At 38.7% G+C, this 17,493-nt stretch overlaps 1 long non-coding RNA gene across 1 annotated transcript in view; it reads left to right on the plus strand.

Moving 5' to 3' along the window:
• The first annotated feature begins 3,710 nt into the window (after window positions 1-3,710).
• Window positions 3,711-17,493, plus strand: part of LOC131425026 (uncharacterized) — a 28,157-nt gene continuing 14,374 nt past the window's right edge. Inside the window, exon 1 of the long non-coding RNA XR_009228817.1 lies at window positions 3,711-3,805. This is a non-coding gene — a long non-coding RNA (uncharacterized LOC131425026). The remainder of the gene's footprint in view (window positions 3,806-17,493) is intronic.

Genomic DNA, 17,493 nt, shown 5'->3' on the forward strand with positions numbered 1-17,493 from the left:
TAAATAATTCTTCTATAGACCAGTGAGTACATTTCCTCACTATGTCCCTGAGTTCTGTGTCTTTCTTTCCCTGGCATTTAGTGGCTCACAGGATAGGTTATGATAAAACTCAGTAGTGCCAGTACCCTCTTCCCATTCCCTTCCTCTCCTCCATTCTTTCTTTTGTCTGATATGACTCATCTCTCCATATTCTGATATATGCTTTTCCCACAGTGTTATTCATGGTGCTTGCATATCTAGGAAGGTTCGTTTTTTTTCCTCTTTGTGCAAATTCTCTCTCTTCTTTGAGACCTATTTCAAAAATCACCTCCTCTAATAAGATGCTTCCAAAAAAAATAGTCATCCAATAAATATATAATCACTGATATTTTTTCTTGGAGATTTCTGCCATTATTAATGGTTATTAGTTTTCCAAAATAGAGCTTCAGTGTAATTTCAATTTCTTCCAACTCTTATTCTAACTCTTTCTACTAGCTTATGGTCTGTACCACTTGAATGTGCTCTGTCTGGTCAGGGGACTTCTACTCTCCATAATTTTTCTCCATGACTGGTTAACTCTGGCCTCTCTGTTGCAGTGAGACTCTGTCCATGTTTTGAGATCACAATACTTCTCCCTTTGAAAATTCCTTATTGCACATTTTTACTATGTCCCTGGTTTCAGTTTTAGCACATAGCTCAGTGGTTTTTTCCATAGACCTCTTGTTTCAACCTTTCTTTCTTCTGCAAAAATTGCCTTCAGGTGTTGTTTCTCTTCCCAAGTCACTTTCTTTCCCAGCGTCAATCAAGAGCCTGATGTATGTGGTTGAGAATGCTCTGGAAAAGTTGCTTCTTTCCCTTTCCATCTGCAACCATTTCTGGCAAACAGCTGGATAGTTAATGGTCCTGCCCCAGCTTTTCCTTCTAAAAGCCATTGTTGCCTCTTGCAAATGCATAGGCCAAATGCTCCCAGTGGTCTCTTCCTTCCTACAGAGCTCATGTTAATGGAGCTAGGATTGATGCTCACCCTCAGAGGAACCACATAAGAGCTCAGAGCCTGGGGCAACACAAGAGTTCAGCTGTGTCCTGTTCCACTGCCACACAGCTGCTCCCTTTCATCGACTTTGACTCCCCTGCAGAACCTGTCAAGACCACCGACCACCCAATTTCTCAATGACTTGATGAAATTGTTTTGGTTCTAAATTGTCCTTTCTTTTGTTATGCCTCTTTAAACTGCTCATTGATGACTGGTTCACCCTTTCTTGCCTGACCACTGAGGCCCCGCCTCTCATCTGGAATGCAGGACTCTCTTCTTTAGACCTCTGATTTTAACTACAGTTTCCCTCTGCTCTCTGTCTTCCCCTTTCTGAAGATATGATTTGCTGTGGTCTTCAGGCTCTGTCTAACTCAGTTCTTCAGGCTCTGTCTAACTCCCTGGGCCTTTTCCCAGACTGATTTCCCAACTGCGTGTTGAATATTTATTACATAAGTAAGTTATACATATAGCTTACATCAATTATATAAAAAATGATTGTTATAAGATCTTATTTTCAAGAAGCTTACAATTTAATAGAGGGATTGTCAAGCCAACTCATTTCTCAAAGTCTTATTGGGTTAAGTTCCCTAACTGAGATGCAAACAGGGGAAAGCGTAGTTGTGTGTGTGTGTGTGTGCATGCGAAGGTGGTTGTGATCAGGACACCTGTTCAGAAGAGGTAGAACAGGGGATAATTTGAAAGTGGATAGGGTTGTAACCAGGGTGACATATATTTGGAGAAAGATTGAAGTTAAATTTGGCCAGAATTGAGGTAGTGTTTTTCAATAGGGTCCTGTGTGCTGTGGCTCTCTTACTCCTAAGATACTAAATGTCCCACTCAGTAAATGGCAGTTGTGATCTCTAGTCACTGAAGCATATAAACACCACCTGGACACAGTTTCCAGATGCCCTGTAAAGAAAAAAAAAAATTCAGTGATACTGTTAAAACATGGTAAGGAAGATTTAACTTTGTACCACTGCAACAAGTCAGGGACCGTGACAATGAGATTTTTCAATGGGTGGGGTGTAAGGAGATTGGTCTCAGCTCCAAGTACAGCATGGGTAAGTGGGAATTTATCAAGGAGCAGGTGGGAGTGGAAAATTGCTAAGAGGTAACATCAGGGGGAAAGAGGGTTCTGGCTAAATCTATTGAAAAGCATTCTTGATAAAGACAGGCCAGGGTGATCAGACAGCAACTGGGGATGATGGAAGACGATGGAAGACGATGAAGTGCTTGGTCAGCTATTGTCAGTCAACTTTTCATTGCTATGGTCAAAATACCTGAAAAGAACAACTTAGAGGAAGAAAAGTTTATTTTGGCTTAGAAGTTCAGAAACTCAGTCCATAATTATCCATTTCCATTGTTCTGGGCCTAAGGTGAGGCAGAACATCATGGAGGAGGAGAGCTGCCAGTTCATTATGATTGGGAAGCAAAGAAAGGGAGCTGAGACAGGAAGGGGCCACAGGGAAAATGAACCCTTTCTGGGTGCATTCCAGAGACCCACCTCCTCCAGCCACACCTGTCTGCCTATAATTACCACCCAGTTAGTTAATCCATTCAACCTAGAATGGACTGATCGTGTCAGAGCTCTCATAATCTAATCATGTTACCTCTGAAGATTCCTTCATTAACACAGGAGCCTTGGAGGATACCTCATATCCAAACTATAATAGATATCAAGGATGGCTAGACAGTGAGGATGACTTGATATCAAGGGATTTCTTGTGAACTGACTTAGGAGGGTTCTTTCTGAAACTGGATTTTACAAGGAAATACACAGGCCTAGAAGATGGTTTAGGAACCTAACTAAAGTTTGATCAAGCAAAGAATCTTTGTCACTCCTGAAGAAGGTATCATCAGCCTTCTATACAAATCACTGAACCATCAATGTCATGTGAGAAGTACAGAAAGGCCTCTGACCTGAGGAGTTTGTGCCACGGTAGGATTCAGTGGACAGCTACTGAATGTCTTTGAATGTGGGATGACAGAATCCAAAGACTCTTGAGAAATAATTAGAAAATTAGTAATTCTTAATTGTTAGTAATTATGAAGAAGTTGTTGCAATATTCCAAGTAAGGAATGATAACAAATTACGCTGGTTTAACCAGAGATCTGCTTTATAGAACAAGGAACTTACTGGATATGGGGCTCAAGGAAGTATATGTCCATAGCAATGCCCAGGTTTTGAACCTAATGACTAGCAGCACAGTGGGGCCATATGTATATAGAGGGAAATCAGAGAGAGGATCAGGGTTTAGAAAGGATGGCAAGTTCAGTCTGGAATACTTTGTATTTGTACAGCACAGGGGGACAGGAATGACTGAAGTGGTACCACCAAAACCAGAGGCTACTTAATGAATATGAATGGTGCCACTTGAAAGCTAGTTGTTAAAGGTCTTTAAAACAAATCCTTTGTTGATCGACCATCACACACATCCACCCCCTTAGTCACTTTTTTTTCATTTGCCTACTCTCTTGCTTGCTTTCTTCCTTTCTTTCTACCTACTGTTTTTTTTTCTTCTTCTTCCTTCTCTCTTTTTCTTTTTTTAAACATTGAACAATAAGTAGACTATATCCCAGTTCAGGTCAGAATGCTTCCCAAATTGAACCTAGCGTTTTGAATTAGTGAAAGACAGAGCTTTTAAATAAAATATTAGGTAATGGATGTACCAGGAATGAACTAAAAAAGATGCAAGCTTTTCTTCCTGATTTCAGCTTTACTCCCCAGTGACTCTCGCTGAAGGAAGGTCATGAGCAACAAGGCACCGGCACATTGGATCCAGAATTGCTAAAGTAAGTTTTCTCCTCTGGTGGAGTCCCCAGAGGACGCAGAATCTGGCTGAGCTGTTCAAGGTTTCATATTCTTTCCCTAAGTAAATTAAATCGTGAGCATATCTCATCACAGGGCCTACACAAAAGCCTCCTATACCCTTTTGGCAAAGCAGTGTTTGAAATGGAGCTTTCAGGAATGCTAAAAGCCTGTCTCCTCCAGCCATCTGTGTTGGCTGGCCCAGCTGCGACCATGGGAGGGCCCTGGGGGTGGCAGGGGGCGGGGAGGCAGGGCCACCATGGCAAGTTTCATCCATGTGGGAGCCAAATCGAGTCCAAATGAACGCCTGTCAATGTGTTCTTTATTCTCAATAACTTGATGTAATTCTTTCCTGCAGAAGCCAGAGATTCTCTCGGATATTTGCATGGAGAGAGTGACTAACCCTTTCCCCCGCAACTTTAAAAGGGCTTTAAGTGTGAGTGTAAATGAGTACAAATAGGAAAGTGTTGGGAAGATACTGTAGGGAAGCCTTCTATGGCTCTGTGCACCTATACAAATGCAAGCTTAATTAGAAAATCAATCTTGCTGTCCGGCTGATTGATTGCAATCCTCTGCTGGAGGTGGGAAAGAGAGCCCACTCATGACGAGATAATTTTTTCCTATTACTAAAAGGAGGCCTAATGTACATCTCTAAGCAGTTCAGCGTGAAAAACTTGTTAAAAACACACCACCTTTTCCCTTTCGGTAATTGAATCTTTGGGGGAGGGGAGAAAGATGAAAACAGCAGTTTGAATTCTGTGAACTGTTCCTGGTTTTTTTCCTCTAAGGATACCTCAGTTCCAAGAGGTGATCTAATAAACTGCCTTCAAAGAAATGGAAGTGTTTTTATAAGGAGGAGGGTGGTGTCTGCTCACCACACCCACAGACTGACTTAGGAGAGAGGATTGACTTTGGTGGAGGAAAGATTCACAGCCCTAAATCATGAGTTCACACTTTCACACAAAGGTCACACATTAACTCCCCTGCTCAGGTGAGGAAGCAGAGGTTCCAAGCTTGACCTGACCAAGGCCACATGCATATGAGTGGAGGAGCCCAGGGAAAGGGCTCTCTGCCCTTAAAACCTTTGCATTTACCACAAACCATTTGGCTTCATAAAAAAAAAGCTACCCTGGTAGGTAACTGTCTGTTTTATCCCTCTTTCATCTTATCAGTTCTTTGGCATCCTCTGATCTGCTTTTAATGCCCCACTTTGGACATTTTCTTAATTCAGAACATAGGTCTTGATTGAATAGCTTTCTCCTGCTTCTGATCTGCTCTCTTCTCTCAAAAATGCAAAGCATTTCTGCCTTAACTACAGAGTTCCAGCCACGGAGTCTGTCGCTTTAACTCTTTTCTCTTTCATTTGTCATTTCACAGATCAGTATAATCCTGCAGCTGTAGCTCTCTTCCATTAAAGATGATGTCTACTGATTTTTCTTTCTGGGGGAAAAAAAAAGCCTCTTACAAAATGCCTGCTCAACTCTGGTTGGAAGGAATTTAGAAATTTCCTGGCTCTTAGGAGACCCAAGGGGAGCGGGGATCCAGGTCTAAGGGTCCCTGAAGAGTCTTCCCACATTGCTTAGAAACACTTTCTTCAGATTCCTTCCTTCACCCCAATATCTCAGTTACTCCCTAAGCTCTCAGCCCCTCCCCCAACCCACATTGGCTCTTACTTTTGAGCTTAAAAAAAAAATATTCTCTCTGTTTCTTCTGAAATTTTGCTACTTGATTGTTTCATGTGCTCCTCCATGTGGAATACATTTGTAATATTTAATCATTTCCAAAAAGCCCACAGCCAAGACCAAGCCTATTAGTGAAACGGAACTCGAATTCCTTAAGCAGGGTTCATTGTGAACTTCATCTTATGAGAAATACAGTGAGGCTTGCTTATTTAAAAAAGAGAGATTATTTGTTGCCATGGTCAAAGATGGTAAGAATGATTACATTATGAAGAGAGTTTTAGATCTTATTTTAGGCCTTCACTTTAGCTTAATGAATTTATTTATTATATGATGCTTTGACTATTAAAATGAATCCTTGGAGACAGACTCAGAGAAGATATCAGCCATCATTCAATCAAACCTATCTAGCTTTGAAAAAGCTGATTAAAAAAAGAAAGAGTCTGATTAGGGGATATAACTTCTCCAAGATGATGCATGAGGAAACCTTTGACTCACAAGAAAAACATGTATTTTGTAGGGGGCTCTTATTTGAGGTACCCACATTTTTTTTTCACTCTGTGATCCTTCAGATGAGGTGCTAAAAGGTAGTGAAATGACTTAAATGAGGGAAACAGAATGAAGATGAATTACTAGCTCCAGAGATCTTGAGAAATACGTGTGTGTTTAAAGGGGAAAAAAAAATCCAAACAGAGCAAAAAAAAAAAAAATGTCTGTGTAAATATTCTGTGCATTGTAGACTTTTACCACTATTGATGTGAAACATAGTTCACATATTTTTGGGTAAAATACAATAATTATTATGACTCTGTTTTCTAGGCCAAAGGTCACATACCCAACACAATTTATAAATATGGATACTGAGGTTCAGAGATAGTAGATCACTTCCCTAAGTCTGTACAAATAATTTAGGATAAATTCCAGAGAGCATTCCATTCTATCTGATTCTAGAGCTCATGCTCTTCACCTAAGCAGAATAACCTTGTATACTTATGAAAAGAAAAACAAACTTGAGTGGAATAAACCTGCGGTACTTGAATTTGGCTTTGTCTTGGAAAAATATGTTGGCTAAGGATTTACCCAGAGTAGTCAATTGTTAAGCTTTGGGTAAGGAACCAGCTGAAAACTGCTGATGGTTTGGGTTTCATTTGCTTCCAGGTCTGGTAAAGCTCATGAAATTCTAGTTAGAAGTAAGTAATTTCAAATAAAAATAGTCAATTAAAAAGTCAGACAACCATTGGAGAATTGTAGTTTTATGCACTATGGATGCTATCATGTTAAAGATTATTCCTGAAAAATAAAGATAGGATAAACATTCTCATGTCTTTAATTTCGTCTATAACTCAGGCCCCACAACAATTTCATTTACAATTCCTTTTTGTGTATGTATTCTTTATTGGAAAGTCATGAGGAAAGACTATGTAAGTGTCAGTGCTTAAGAAACTGCTATGGGCGGTCAGACATGTTAATGTTTGTTTTCTCAGTGAATTTCCTATCACCAGTGAACACGGCAGGAGGGATATCACTGCTCCTATTTCACAGACAAGTAAACCAAAGCATGGAGATGCTACAGACAAATCCAATGTCACACAGCAAACGTTAGCAGGATTTGGGTAGCACTGCTGGATCCAAAGCCCAACCTCCCTTCAGTTTTCATTACAACACTGTATTTCGTGAATATTTTCAGTGACTGTTCTACACGTACCTTCTTGTAGAAAAGTAAGTGAAGGACTGCGTGATTTGGGATGAGAGAGGAAGCCAGGTAAGACGGAGTCATTATAGACTTCACTAGAGATTTCATAAATAGCCACAATTGACAGATTTCACTGTGGACAGATGGCAGCTTTGGCTGGGATCCGCTCCATTCCTCGAAGGTAATTCGGCACTGGTGTCGGTCTCTCCCACACTCATTTGGACTGGCTCAGCATGGAGTGGGATGTGGAGGACTCATCTGCTTGATGTGAAACTTCATATTTCACAGTGGAAGAACTGAAATGAAAGGAGAAGTAATACACTTTGTATATTCTTCTTTCTTTTAAAAAATATTGCCACAAAGGGACTAAGAATTATGTAGGTTGAAGAGAAATGTGCTTGGAATTCCTATCTTCTTTCACAGATCATTGACACTTGGGGTCAGCACAGACCCTGCTTATTTTGAGATCAGATACACAGTTGATAAATGCACTGTATTTTAGGCTTGAATTAAAATCATTTTTCCTTCCAAACACTTTCGAATCTATTTGGCCAACTGCCTTTTCATTTTATATTCTTGTTTATTTAAAAGAAATATAGTCCATATGTTTCACATTTATTTATACTTAACTCATCAAAATGTTATTTGGCAATAGGTATTTGATGTCCCCTAGAAAATTCTCAAGGTGCTTTTGATAAGATTTAGTTTTTATATCTGGGAAATAATGATATGTCTGGAGAAAAACATGGCTCCCAGTGGGCCCTAGGTCAGTTCAGAGCTCCATTCGAAATGGTTATGGAAGGCCAAGTTTGGAGGAGTACTTCTGTGTAATTCATTACTCTCCAAAACTGCCAGTAGAGATTGCTGGTTAGGGGTTGCTTGACTCCCAAAGCAGCTTGGTTTAATGTCTACTGTATAGCCACAGCTGAGCTGATTGATAGGTAGACTATCCTACTTATCAAAACGTGTAGTATGTTTTCAATATAAACCTGAATACGAAGATTTTACTGCATAAAAAATTAAAGCAAATGAATTAATAAATGATATTGACAACATGCATATCAAGAGCTATATTGAATATAAAAACATTATTAATATATGAAAATATATATTTCAATACAATAATGTGAATATATCATTGGAAAAATAGACACAAGGTAACCATACATAAACAAAACAAACCACATGTATGTATATGAAATTAGTGTAAATATGTTCAGTTTTATTTATAGTTAAGTGCATACCAATTAAGATAATAAGGATATGCGATGTTTTAAACTAGCAAATTGGCAAAACAACATCAAAATATTAAATACTATCAAGAGATTTTGATAATCTGTTGGTTGGAGTGTAAATTGGTGTACTTACTACTATGAATCAACATTTTTAAAAAGAGTTAATGTCCTTCAAGACAATTTTTCTTTTTAGGAATATATCCGAAGTTGAGGACAATAATTTATATGTGAATGCATTTATTGTATTTCTATTTTTAATAGTGAAAATAAAAAGTCAACATTTCTAATAATAGAGTTAAATAAAGTAGGATACATTCCATATACTATTCTCCACTGATGTCACATTACTGAGTTTAATGTCATGGGAAAATGCTATTAATATAAATTTTAAATAACAGAAAATATATCTCTACTATATAAGCCCAATTTATAAAAACAAAGTCAGACATGTAAATGCATGAAAATAAAAAAAAATCAGTTTACGAGGACCAATTAACCAATTTTTAATGCTTGGCAGTGAAAGTATATGTAATTAAAATTTTCTTCTTTATAACTTTCTATATTTCAGTAATAAGCATCTATTAGGCTTACAATCCTAAAACACAATAAATAATGCTTATAGTGACAGAATTTTCTAAATTTTCAGCAGGCAAAATGTAATATTCATTAGGAATGGAAACAGTGATTTTGGGGCTTTGCAATGATGATGAAATAACTAACCCTTCTTTTCTCTCCTACATTCTCCTGGCTGTAGCATAGCCATCCTTGAGAAATAGTCTCTGTGTGGAATATACTACCATGTCTTCACATTAAAATGATAGTCCAAAAGAAAAAGATTTCATGCTGTTAGTGAAAAAAAAAATCTGCCCATAATTAATGTCAGAAGAGTTTTCTGATTGCTGAATATAACCTGCTTGTGAACTTCTTTAGATACTCTGCTCTTCAGTTTGAAGGCTAAATAATTTTTTGAATAAGCCCATTATCTTAACAAAACATCTTTTCAGAAGGCATTTTCCCATGAGGTTAGACTTGATTGGCTTGATTTATCTATCTCATTAGGTAGAAGGGAGTTTGGATGCGCAGAGGAAGAGGATGCGGTTGAGGAATTGGAAACCTATCACAAATATAATCTAGTCTGGAGAGGCAGCGAGCTGTGTGGGTTGAGTGAAGACCTGGGCTGGCATTTTAGTCCTGCCATTTGGCAGATGTGTGAGCTTGTGCAGTCATGTGATAGCTTTTGTTTTGTCTACCTTAAAGGGTTCTTGTGAGGAATAGATGTAATAACACCTGTGAGTTATTACTGCTGTCAATGGCACTAGAAACTGGACTCCTGACTAACCTGGATCCTGGTGACTTGGGCCTAAAAGGGTGGAAATGTCCAGTGCAGGCCTTCAGAGTTGTCCCCAGAAGTGTTTAATTAAGCCTAAGAAATTTGAATGTTGTAGCTTTGTTTGTTGGTGGCCATGCTCTTTAAACTCTCCGGAAATTGTGAAAAACAAATATTTCTTAAATATATTTTTATTATTCACATGTTTACAGTAAACTATCAAAGTAGTGAGACCTATTTTCATAAGCCACACATCTGATTATTTTATGACCACATTACATCTGATTGTACCCTCATTAGAACACAAATCAATCAGGTGAAATATAATATTTGTGAGAAAGCTGTATAAGCTATTTTATAATATGTTTATAGTTTTGAAAAGTTAGAAAACGATCCTGTTTATGGAGGAACCGTACATTCTCAGACTCTGGAGCTCTAAGTGGATAGGCTGGGAGACAGGGACTCTCTTAGGAAGGTACAGGCACCATTGGCAGATAACCATCCCCAATCACATGTTTCAACACATGATTGGGGTTTAAGCTCCAGACAGTAGACTTTAGCCAGCCTGGGCAGAGATTCAAAGAATAAACAGTTTAAATTCATGAAATGACTGAGACATTTTTAGAAAATAATTAAAATTATTTTTCTTACTAACAGACTGGAAAAAGCAAAGGTCAGGCACCCTCAAGGAGACAGTGGCAGGCCAGACATAGAGGGAAAACAAGGACCTTTTGATATTGTAAAAGTAAGTTAAATTTAGACTTAAGGAATTACTTTTTGTTTTTATTGAGACATTATCTTTTTATACTAAGAAAGTTATAATAAGTAATCTGTGTTTTCTAAATAAAGACTAATTTTTATGTAAGAAACCTTAAGTGGGACATATTTATCTTATTCTATTGATAAAAATGTAAATGGAGGACCCATTGGACAAAGGACATTATATTAGTTCATTATAAAGTTAGTGACTTTATAATAATAATAATCAGAGACAATTAGGTGGGACTGAGCAAGACTATCTTCTGAAGAAGAGGAAGGCGAGGTGGGGAAATACAGTTGGGGGCAAGCTGGCATGGGAAATCCAATGCCTGAGTAGGGCTAGAAGGGCATCATTGAGGGTGGCAAGCTGTGACACTGACAGCAGATTGGATACATGGGGGAGATTGACCATCTACATAAATACTGAGAATAATGGGAGTCACCCACAACTCACACCATTTAAGAAGAGAGTTACAAATTTCGAAAAGTACAAAAACAGAATCAACCAAAGTGATATAAGATAAGAATTAGTATGAATTTATTGTTTTTTATGACAGAGTCAGAGAGACATCATAGAGAAAGAAATATAGATGAATATATGTACATATAGATAGATAGATAAACATGGAGTTTCCCTTCATACCTACAGTGCTGCACCCATGAATTTAGCCAACCATGGATAGAAAATATTTGAAAAAAATATCGTGTCTGTACTAAAATGTTTAGACTTTTTTCCTTGTCATTATTCCCTAAACAATATAGTATAATGACTGTTTATGTAGCATTTACATTGTATTAGGCATTATAATTAATCTAGAGGTGACTAAAAGTATATGGGAGGATGTTGTAGGTTATATGCAAATACTACACCATTTTACATATAAAGAACTTGAGTATGCTCAGATTTTGGAATCCACCAAAGTCCTGAAACCAGTTGCCCAAGGATACCAAGGGATGACTGTATTTTCTATCTCTGGTCAACAAGTAAGTCCTGAAGTAGTAACACCACAATCACAATAATCACCCTTTGAGGCTAAATCTTGACTTATAAATACTACTCTGTATTAAAAACAACCTTTGTTGCTTGGAGAATTGGCTAACACTAGGACTGGGGAGGGGAAAGCACAAGAATAGCCTAGAAAACACTTCATGTCCTAAGACAAGAGGAATGAGGGGAACACAATAAAAGGACACATGAGCCTCTTTGAAGGTAGTCACACAAATCTAAGATACTTCAAGCTTCAAAATAGATAATGTTAATAAAGTATTATAATTCACTGAATGAAATGAGATACATAAGTCCATAATAACATAAATAAATCAATGGATAAATAAATTGTGAGGAATGAATGATAGCTAATAAATGTGAGAGGAATAATGACATTAGGAAATCACCAGTTGGCAATCATTCCAGTAATAATTAAGCCAAAAACTCTATAAATTAAAAAGTCAGGGGATGAAAGTTTGATGAGAAGATATTTATATAGTCTAAAAGAGTGCTTCCTGTAAAATATTTATGTGTTAAGAAGAAAAAAAGTATAACTTTTAAAGAATTTTGGCAGATAATATCTTAATCTAATCATCAAAGCTAACTTTATAGAAAAGGGACAAAAAGCAATTGTAACTGCCTGATAAGAAGACCTAGAAGAACTTCTGCCAAAGATGTGTATCCTGAATCTAATCATAATGCAACATCAGATGAACTCAAATTGAGGGACATTCTACAAATAACTATCTTCTGTTTCCAAAGTATCAAGGTCATGGATAATGAGGGGGAGATGGAGGAAGTATTTCAGATGGAAGGACACTAAAGATATTGCCAATTGTTTGCATCTGCATCGAATCCTTTTGCTGTAAAGGATAAGACTGGGAAACCTGGTGAAAATTAAATGGAGTAGTGATGAGGGATCCGTGTTGAATTCCTTGTTTTGATGTGGTTATGTAGGAGAATCTTCTAGAAAATTTACACTACTTGGTTCAGGGATTATAGCGCAGCATGTGGGCAATTTATACTGAATTGATTCAGGACAAAAGATGTCTCTACTCTTGAAATTTTTTGGTAATTTTACATTATTCAAAATAAAATTACCTTTAGTATGAAAAAGAATGTAGAAGAAGTGGCTCCTGCCTTCAAAGATGTCAGTGTGTAAGAGAAGGAACAAGACACTTGAGATGGAACCAGCAGGGCAGAGGGGGAACAGGCTGGTGACAGGGACACAGCCTGGGCTCTGGAGCCAAAGTGTTCATCTATTGGTTGTGGTTCTGCCTTTAGCAGGAAGGAGACCTTAGGGTGATGATACACACTTTCTGGGGTCCAGTTTAATCCTCTACAAAAACAGGATGATAATGGTATAAACTCATAGGGCAGTTTTAAGAAATATAGAGCACCTGGTAGATACATAATATTTGATAGTTATTATTATCATAACAGTTATTATTATTAGTTATGGGTGAACAAGCTCATGGTTATTTGCATTCAGACAGCTATACTTTTAAGTGGTTCTGCCACTTATTATGTGACCTTAAGCAAGTTTCTCATTTTCTTCCCTGAGATTCAGTTTTTTCATTTAACTATTGATAATAGTCATCTTAATAGTATCCATTAACATGGTGGTTGTGAGAATTGAGATATGTAAAATATGTGGTACTCATAAGCATGCATCGGTTATTGCTATATAAATTCAAGATGAAATATAATAAATGCTACAAGAAAAATGGCCATTCTGGGGAGAAGGAAAACCCATCTAGGTGAAAGGATGAGAGAACACTTAGGATGCACAGTTCCCCAGGACGTTTGGGAGACAGTTTAAGGGTGCCAAGGCTAGACATGGGCCATGCAGTAGGAAAGCGGGGAAGGGATATGTGGGGAAGGAAGCTGGGTCGACGGTGCTCTCTCATCACCAACAGAGAGTAGGCAAGGAGGTTTTACAGGTGTCAGGGAGATGCCAGCTGGCAATGACCTTGACTCTAGAGGACACTGGAACAGGCATGTGAGGTGGGTGATGAAATTCTGGGAGGGAATGAAATTCCCAGGAAGGACAAGGAAGGAGTTCCTAGGGACTGAACTTGGAAAGACACTATCATTTAGGAAGCACAAAGTGGGACAAGGAGAGTATAGAGGAGACAGGCTGGTGGGTGAGCGAGACAGGGGTGAAGGAGTCTGGCCAGTCCTGGCCAGAGGCAAGAGACCAGCTTGGTTCAGAGAAACAAGGCAGAGAGTTTGAGAACAAAGACTGGGAAAAGGATCTGTTCTTAAGCATTTTGTTAGATCTTGCTGAGTTGCTAGAAGGTAGAGCAAAAACCAAATTCCAAGGGCTAGAGGCAGGGAAGACAGTGTCTGGGTAAAGAGGACAGGACTTGGAGATTTTTTTAAAGGACACTATCACAGCAAAGGCAGATTTATAACAAAGCTAGCGAGGCCTCCCTCAGGACCCCCAGGCTCCTATCTCAGGCCTGGGCAGTGCTTTTGCAGGGCATGTGGTCTATAAAACTTCCCAGTGTAAGACACTTAGGGAAGAGCACCCTTTCTACTCAGGTATTCCTGACTGGAAAATAGAACAGCTGCTGGGCTTTCAGGCTTCAGTTTAGGAAAGCTTGAATCAGGATTTAAGGGAACACGCTGCATGCTTTGCATATGGTTAACATGTATTTAAGGTACTATTCTCCCTCCACCCACTAAACCAACTTGCCCAGCACTGAAACCAAGTATGGATGTGTCTTGATACCTGGCACTTAGAAACTGCGGGTAGTGGAGGTGAAGGTTAAAAATGTACTGAGCCGGGAGCTGGTATGTAGAAAGTCCTTCCAATCATGAGATGTGTAAAATTACAAGTAGAAGATCCAGTTCTTGTCTAGTCTCAGTCAGAATGCAAATCGTCTCCTATCAGATAAGGTGACCCAAAACTCATAATATACCACTGCGATGAGACATCAATGACAAACTGGTTAATGGGTGTTGTCAGTTCAAAGAAGATTTAAGATTAGTCACAGCACATAAAGACTTGAAATGTTCTGAAATCTTTCGACTCAGATATGAAAGAAACTGGATGAGAAATTTTTACAAAATGAAAAATAAATCCCACAGATTTTCAGATAGTTAAAACCTTTTTAAACTATAAATATGTAAAATTTCTTAAAAATTAACTAGAGTGAAAGGCAAGTTGAATCCTTTCTAAATAAATAAACAAACTAAGAGAATGCAGCTAAAAAAAAATTAGGGAAAAATGTTAGAAACTAGACAGAAAAGAAATAAAATATTATATTATTTTATTGATTTTTCTGATGTTTGATACTTACCTTTTTAAAAAAATAATGTACTGTATTTTCCTCATTCTAAATATGTATTTTTTAAATCTAAACTTTTCATTAAAAAATCTAATTTAAAAATATTAAAGAATTCTATTCCCCCTGAAAATAATTTTAGATTCAGGTTTTACAGCACCTGGACCCGCCTTTGGGTCACAGAAGCAGTAGTGCTTCTTGTCTTGCTAGATCAGAAGGAAGCAGGATGTCGGCAAAGGATATTAAATATTTCATGATTATTTCATTTTTAGAGTAGGTGATAACCTGAGCACTTTATGTGTATCAGAAAAATGCTAGCTCTACTGAAGAGATAGAAATACCCATGCAAAAGGGATACTTTTGGAGACCTTATGAAAATGGAAAGAAATGGGTTAAGACAGAGTGGAGAAAATGGCTTTCAAAGAGAGCCATGGAGAAGGGAAGTGGATTTTGAGTCAGTGTGTGTTGGGGGTGGGGCGGGCAGGAAGGAGTTCTATTTTTGAGACCTGAGTGATCTAGTTTCTCTAGGAGGCTAGGTTATCAACTCAAATTTCAGGGCAGGGGGGCTTAGCATTTTCCAGAGACTGAGCAGGTCACTAATAACTCTTGCAAAATGAAACTGTTAGGCCAGGATGGTGGTGGCACAGGCCTGTAAGTCCTGCAACTTGGGAGGTTGAGGCAGGAGTATTGCAAGTTCAAAACTAGCCTCAGCAAGTTAGTGAGGCCCTAAGAAATTTAGTGAGATCCTGCCTTAAAATAAAAAATAAAAAAGAGCTGGGCATGTGGCTCAGTGGTTATGTGTTTCTGGGTTCAATCCCTGGTGAAAGAAAGGAGGAAGGAAGGAAAAAAAAAAGAAAGAAAAAAGAAACCATTAATAAAGTGATGGATTTACTCTCATTTCCTCAAAGCCCTCCTACTGGTCATAAGTCACTGTACTCAGAGACCCTACCATGGACGTGGCAGTCACTAAGATGAATATGGAATTTGGAGATAACCCTGTTCTAATGTGCGAATGATTGCAGAATGCAACTGAGGTGGTAATGTAATGCTGGCAAGAAGTCTGTCAAGGGGGGACCTTGAGTTGTTGCCTAAAGAAAGAAACAAAGATTTATTTATACATGGCCTTATTCCACCCAGGATTTAAGGTATCTTATAAGAATGCATGCAATAAAATAGAAAGATGTGGTTCATAAATTTAAAAAAATCAAGGCTGGAAAAAGCATAAAGTATAGAAGAAAAGTCTTCAGATGTGGCTTGTTAGTTGTCTTCAAATAACTGAAGGGTTGTCAGGTGGAAAACATTTAGGGTTATTTGCTATGTGGGTCCAAGAGCATCATGGGCAGGTATCAGTTTGTTTGGGGTGCTTACAAACAACAGAAATGTATTTCTTACATTTTGAAGGCTGGAAAGTCCAAGGTCAAGGCACTGGCAGATTCAGTGTCTGGTGAGGGATCACTTTTTAGCTCATACAGGTGCCTTTTGGGTGTGTCCTCACATAGTGGAATGGACTAGACAATCTTCTGGGCTCTCTGACCCCACCATGAAGAATTCATCCTCTTTAATTGATCACCTTCTGAAAGTAGCATTCTCTAAAACTTTCACTTTCAGTGGAAGGGTTTCAAAATATGAATGGGAGGGGGGTATACATAAAATGTCTACACCACAGCTGGAGAGGTTACAGTAAGGCAGATATCCACACAAGCTAAGGCCAAACTTTTTAACAATGGCCGCTGTTTCACATTGGAATGGACCACCGAGTATGTCTCATGGAGGAGGCATTTAAACAGAGCTAGGAAGCCTCTGTGCTGGCCTGCTATAGAAGCCAGTGGATGCAATGGGAAATACTGGCCCTTAGGGTTATCAGTTCAATGATTATGTGACAGGGACTGTTCCCAATGTTGCCCTATAAGTAATGAACTATTTTAAAATACCCCACACAACAATAAAGTCTTGTCAAAAGTCACTCTGAGTATCTCTGTGACCTATAGTGTTGTCATCCCACCTTGGAAATGCCACTGCAAATTGCAAACCCCAAACTTCTGAAGCAGAAATGAACAATCTGCACATGGGAGGAGAGGGTGAGGTGGCGCTGCGGATGATTATCAGCTCATCATTTCCCTGATCTGTGGGTCATCGTTCTGCAGCTTAAAGAGCTATAAGTATCCATTCTCTCAACATTTGACAAGTGGCTGTTGTTCCCTGACACACGTCAGGCCCAATGCTAGTCCTTGCAGAGACCATAGTAAGAAAGCACATAAGGTCCCTGCTTTCAGAGTGATTGTTGCTTAATGAGAAAACTATCTACATGGATAAAAATATACTTACAAATTCTGGCATGCCTTAGGAAGGAAGAAGAGTATTTCAGGAGAGTGACTAGCTCTAGAATCTGATGGAATGTGAAGAAAGAACGTGTTTACTGATTTCAGTTAAGTAGATGGGGAGAGCATGGGTGGGGGTTCAGATGGAGAGCATTTCAGGCTGCGGGGATGAATGTGTGCAAGATGAAGAAACATGAAGCTTTTGATGATTGTCCAGAAGGGCTGAGTGGAGCCTAGAGACTGATGTCAAAAGGAGAATGAGCATGTTGGGAGAGAGGGGCCAGGAGGTGCTCACACCTGCGCCAAGGCTGCAAGTGCTCCAGAGAAATATAAAAGGCCCTTGGGGTTGACATAGTCATCTTTTGGACTAGGGGAGTGTC

This window comes from Marmota monax, unplaced genomic scaffold (genome assembly GCF_021218885.2).
Source record: "Marmota monax isolate L192 unplaced genomic scaffold, Marmota_monax_Labrador192_F-V1.1 WCK01_AAM20220418_F8-fsc00074, whole genome shotgun sequence".
Classification (NCBI taxonomy): domain Eukaryota; kingdom Metazoa; phylum Chordata; class Mammalia; order Rodentia; family Sciuridae; genus Marmota; species Marmota monax.